The sequence below is a fragment of the Nelumbo nucifera genome, chromosome 1, assembly GCF_055504915.1.
Source record: "Nelumbo nucifera cultivar China Antique chromosome 1, China Antique-T2T, whole genome shotgun sequence".
Taxonomy (NCBI): domain Eukaryota; kingdom Viridiplantae; phylum Streptophyta; class Magnoliopsida; order Proteales; family Nelumbonaceae; genus Nelumbo; species Nelumbo nucifera.
This window is the reverse complement of record NC_142649.1, coordinates 964,998-971,671: the sequence shown is the minus strand read 5'-3', so window position 1 is coordinate 971,671 and position 6,674 is coordinate 964,998.

Here is a 6,674-nt window from a genome sequence, read left to right as displayed (position 1 = left end):
GTTCATGGAGATCCCATGTAAGTTTCATTTCAACCTTTTATTGACATTTCGGAGAAATATCATCAGTGTTTTAATTGGATTTGTGCAGTTAATAGAAATAGTTCTTGTAGGAATTAACAAATCTTTCAAATTAAGGTTTGTCATTGGATAGGTTATGCAAGTATATATAATGAATGGTACATGTTTGATAGAATTTACTAGCTCTTAAACTCTTTGAATTGATCTATTGAATAGGTTTTTCTAGTGGTGGATATTACCAACTCTTTAACTATTTGAATAAGTGCATTAGATAGGTTATAGAAATCTGTTCAACTTTAGTTTCACCCACTTCTAATGTAAAAATAGTTCATAAAATGGTGTTTCCCAAACCACTTGAAAGGAGATTTTTCTTTTGTTTTCTGGCTTTTGAGTTAACCTATTCAATTGAAGTGGCAAGGGTAATCTATCAAAAAAAGTAGCGGCACGTATTCTATTAAATAATCTAAAGAACTTCTATACAACATCTAGCCTAGGTCCTCAGCCTAGGCCTTTGAGTAGACCCTCCAGTTAGTCAAAGGGAATAGTCTCAAAAAGAGAAATTTGCATATGTTTATATGATTAACCTTAAGACTTAATTTGAAGCATTTAACAATAAGAACTTTCCACTAAGGAGGTTAGTTAGATTTAGGTACTGAGAACAAATGACCATACAGTGAGGAAAAAAATAGCATTAGAATTAAGTTATAATTTCCTGCACCTAATTATATGCACAAGCTTAATAATATGCATATTGTCAAATACTTCGAAATTATTTGGTTCTTTCCAGGAATAAGATCATCTTAATACTTGTGGAAATGAAGTTAGCCCTTTTCATTTACATACTAAACTCCATGGCTTATGCCATTAAGATCAGCCCTGATCAACCCACCATGCATGAATTCTAAATCAGGCCTGAGAAGGTTGAGTCTTCTAGTCAACAGTGCTGGACAAGATCCTAACAAAGTATAATCTAGTCAAAAGAGGTCTACAGGTGGCAGATTTGGATTGCCTCTTATGCAATGGTAATGTGAAATCTTTTGGTCACTTACTGATTCAATGAGAATTGAGTTTACTCATTGGAGCTGATTAAGGATATTAGGTATTTTTGATGCCAAATGGTGCTTCCTAGCTGCAGTGAAGGGTTTCATTGAGGCATGGCATCTAGAAGGTTTAAGTAGAGCTGGAAAGGTAGCATGGAGCATACTTCCTTCAGCAGTGTTATGGGCTGTGTGTAGTGAAAGAAACATGAGATTGTTTGAAGGGATGCAGGCTTCAAAGGAAGAAATCCTACATAAAATTTTGGGGATGGCTCATTCTTGGTTGGCAGTTCACACTTTGTTTAGAAATAGACATCCTAGTTCTTTCTTTGATTCACCCTTTGTTTAGAAATATACATCCACATTGTTGAGAAATAATTTTTGAAAAAAATTATAACTAAACCCTGTATAATACATTACAATGTAAAACAAAATCAACCACATTATCAAACACCCCCTTAATTTATTAATGATTTTCTTGGAATGCACCATGGTGACTTTTTATAACCTCCATAACTAAATCATTGGTGGTCTAATTTTTTACACCACTTTTAGGATACGACCCATTAGCCAACAGATTGATGTGCCCATTGACCTACTTTTTCTCCTATGATTTCAGATCTGGAGTTAAAGAAGTAATTTGTTATACTTATTAGGAAGATGGTAGTTGCTAAGTATGAATCATGAAAACAATGTTTTCTTTTTTCTAAAAGAGTTCGGATAGTCAAAAAGGACATGGGCAGAAGTAGTAAGAAATGATTTAAACACCAATAATTCAATAGAGAATATGGCTTTAAATAGAACGGATTGACGAAATGGAATTCATATAGCCGGTCTCATATAGTTGGGATAAAGCATGGATGATCATGATGGTGACATTGAAGTAGAGCTCCCTAAGAACTAGAAAAAAAGATTGGTTGTTTTGGTTTGAAAACAGTTAAACTTGCAATGCCCCTGAAGCTTCCATACCACCAAGGACAGGAGTTGATGGGTAGGTTGGCCAGAGGAGCAGTATTTTTCATTCCTGGCCCTTTTATTGCCTCAGTACCTAATTCCATTCTCAATTTACAATTAAAAAGTATACTTTCTTGGCTGGTCTTGGGTGCATGCTCAACATTTTGTCATTTTGTTTAATGTGATTTTTTCCTATTATTCCTTTCTTAGGTTAGGTTCCATAGAATTGGATCAATATTATAGGTTACCTGTTATTTTGCACTATATCTGAATTAACAATGCCTTTGACTTGAGATTTTATTCTTAATTTGTGGTGCCTTCTATTTAATTTTTGAAGCCTTGTGGTATTCCTGTAATCTTAAATCAATAAGATGGTTCAAGGGAATAAATCAGTTTTCAAATCAACTGAAAATGGTTCTATATCATATATCTGTAATTTCCCTTCATCAATGTTTTTGCTTTCATGATTCATGACCATTTTGATCAAATGAACCCAACCATTAAAGATTTCAGGTTGGGAATTTTGTCTGATGAAATCTAGAAATATGAAACCGTGAAGTAAGAATTATCTTTATGTCATCTGTCAATTTTTTGGGCAAATGATGGTAAGGCCTTATTTAATTCTGGTTTGCAATTTGCATAGCTTTAAATTCAGTTGATTTTTTCTTCTAAGCATTCTGGTTCAAAAGATTCAAAACCAGGTCACACCAAGAAATATTTAATGTTTAAGGGCTTCAAAGGTTGGGATAGACCTGGTGGGTTCAGAATCAGAGTGCCATGTGCAAGGTTTCACAATAAATCTTCACAATTCTTTTAACTTTTTCTTGCTGTGTGTTCATGTGCTTGTGGGACTTGGATCAAAGTTTAATGCTTTGTATTTGTACTGTTTGAACACGAAACATATAGTGTAGAGTTGTAGACTAATACTTATGTCATCTAAAATGGACTGAAGACACCATGAATTAAGTTTTAGAGACAACCTAGTCCTCAATGTTCTGCTAATAATAGTAAAACAAGTTAGTCTATTTGGCTTCACAATTAATAAATGAATAATGATTTGTCCAGTATATCCTGAGAAAGATTTGCGGTTTCACAACAAGGAATGAATAATTTTTAAATTGAAGAAGGCAATATGTAATTGTTAAGTACATGAAATACTGTTTGCAACGTATGCTTAATGCAACACTCCAGTCATTAAAACCCATTTATTCATTGAGGTGGGTTATATTATAATTTTTACTTTAAAGACCAATGTTGGAAAATGAATAATTTGGGCTCAAACCTTAAAAGACCATTGTTAGAAAATGAATTAGAAACAGAGTAAATATCTTCTACTTCCTTGGTAAATGGGTACCAATATAGGTTAGCTCATATCATTGTCATGCATCCTCACTCATACCTAACTTAACAAAACTGTTAGATTTGGGAATTTGGCCCATTTCAGATTTAGGAATTCCACGCCAACTAACCAATGTTAGAAAGTGAATTAGAAACAACCGTCCATTTAGTACAACATGCATGCAAGGAGAATCAACAAACAAATGTATTGAATGGACTTCTTCATAAACTAAAACAAATGAATTATGTACAGAGAAATTGTCAAATACTTGTTAGTATGCTTCTTCAGTAAGGATTGTCTTCAACGCATTGGGAAAAAACATTGAAGGAGAGGGAGAGCAACCGAAGTTCAGTCAAGGGTCAGTTGAAGGCCAAGGGAAAAGTTGAAGGAAAAAACAGTAAGAGAAGAGGAGTGCCGCAGGGGAGACTGAGGGGGAGCGAGGGAGGAGAAAATGAGAGTGAAAAGAGGAGCACCGCTGGGGAGGAGAACTTGTTGTTGCAGTTGCAGAAGCAGTCGAAGAGAAGAGAGTTGAGTGTGTGAGAGAACGAAAGAGAGAGAATAGGGAGGGCGGTAGAGAACAATGACCATGGGCCCTAGTAGGGTCATTTTAGTCTTTGCAATTTAAGGGTAAATTTCAAAATAAAATTTTAAATAAATGTTATTGTGACATGGAATCCGAGTTGGATTGCCACATCACAGGAAAAGCATAGGTAAAAGTGTGATGTTTACATGGCGTGGGTGTCGGTCTTATAATATCAAAAGTTGAATTCGAGAGTCATTGTAAATTTGGTATGGGCTGGCCTGGTGTTCATATTTCTACAATGGGCCTGCCCGTACTTTTCCCTAATTAATTACTTTATTCTGGTCCGAGATAAAATAGGGTATGTAATTTTAAACCTATAATCAATGTTTTGAATCCACCGTTGACCCGACCGTTCGAACCATCATCTGGCCAGATCTAATTCCGTCAAAACCTGTTAGACCATTCAAAAATTGTTGACTTGATCGAGTACCATTTTATTTGGAGGTCATAACTTTGCATTCCGATGTCTTTGGGTGATTTTTTTTAGGTATTTTTTTCAAGATCAGTGTGTCCCAAGAAGCCGTAGGTGTCTTTTTCATTATTGGCCTTAAATTGTAATTTTTTATATTTTTATAAATAAAAAAAATAAATTAAAAACATAAATTAAATATAAAATAATACATATAACATATATAAAATATATTTATACATTATTTTATTGCTAATATATATATATATATGTATGTATGTATGTATGTATATACACGCATTACAAAAGCCCTACCAAACCTAATCCATCTATGCTCTCTATGAACAAAAGAGCAGCATATCTTTCGATTTCGTTAGCCACTAGCGAGGACCCGTGCGATGCCCAATATTTATTAAGGAAAGTGAAATAACCAAAACTTATAAGTAAGGAAATAATGCAGTGTTGTTTAAAATAATTAAATATTTATTTAAATAATATATTACAAAAAAATTACTAATTTAGTAATTTAGAAATTTGGATTAATTATATTAATATTTTTAACAAAAATAATAAATTAGTGCTAATTGCTTAATAAAATGATTATTTTTCTATATTATTTATTAGTGTTCTATTTTATTTATTTTACTTTATTAATGATTAAATGTTTCAATTTTCTATAAATATCACTTGAATATTTAAAATACTTAAAGATTAATAAACATATAAAATTAGGCTATAGTCATAATTAAAATAATCTATAATCAACTTTTTTAGTCATAATTAAATTAATCTAAGCCCATTCTTAAGGTTTAAGACTTTGGATTAGACTTTAATTGATCCTCATCCTCACCTAACCTACGTAAGTTGCACACATCATAACATTTGTAATTGGATTAAACTAAACCGAGTGCAACCCATGCATGCATGCATTATTTCTAGGGTTTCTTAACTATTCTTAGATAATATTGATGCCAAATGAGCTATGAATGATGGGCTACTCCCATTTTGTAGCCCAGTGAAAAATTTGATAATGTATTGGCAGTTTTTAAGATTGTTTGGCCTAACCCAACCTAGACCTCAAGTGTAATAATATTTGTCTAGGCCTACAGGCTTACCCGTGTTAATTATAAAAGTATTGTTTTTGTACAAATTAAAATTTTTATTTAGGCTGAGTTTGGAAGTGGCCAATCACCTTTAAGAGTTTTAACACTCATCATTAAAATACCATTTTCTATCTATCTATCTCAATAACTCTTTTAACAATTTATCTTCATTAATTATGCCATTAACTATTTCCTTCAACAACTCATTCCACTAATTCTCTCTCATCTTCATTATTTCATTAAATCGCAAAAAACTCACCAACTTTATCTATATATTCATTTGAATTTAAGTATATATAATAGATATATTTGAATCAAACTGTAATTATCATTAAAAATTAATTTAATTGAAATTGAGATGTTCAAAGATATATTATTGCACTAAATAGTCTACTTACATTTAATATTATAATCCATTTATGTTAAAGCTGAAAACAATAAAAATTAATTAACCATAATTTTTATTGATAAAAATTATTTTTTACTAATATAATAAAAAAAATTAATTAATAAAAAATGTAAATTAAAAATTGATAGAAAACTAATACAAAATTATCTAACAATTATTAGTTTTATAATTAAATATTTTTAATTTAAAACAAACTTAAGTTCCACTTAAAAAATAAAAATTATATAGTTAATTAAATTTCATAAGGAATTTAAATTTAATAAAAGCTTAATATACTTAGATAAATTCAATTTTCACTAATTTAAAAAATTAATACAAAATATATTAGTTTTAAACATCGTCTAATTATTTTAAAATCAATTTAAAATTCATTTAAATTTAAGGAAAATTATAAAAACCTCATTGTTTTTTTCTAACAATCCTATGAAACTCCTTGATGTTTTAACAAAAACCTCCTCTATTGTTTTGAAAAAAATTGTGCAAATACTTTCCATTAGTCAGTTGAAATAAAAAAATGCTGGTGTAATGTATTAATTTTACTTCACTTCAGCCCTTTTACTTTTGTTCAAAGAGAGTAAGGATAATTATTCTTTGAAAGTTGTCTAGCAAAATAAATTAGTGGAGTGTAAATCTGGAATTTTAAATTATGTATGATAATGCATTAACAATGATAATGGTATTTTGGTAACTTTAATGTCTTTACTACCAAAGAGTCAAAGGAAAAAAGGTATTTGCACTTTTTTTTCAAAATTATAGGGGTGGCCTTTGTTAGAATCAAAACAAAAGTGCAATTTAGACCCTATTTAATTGTACTTCATACTC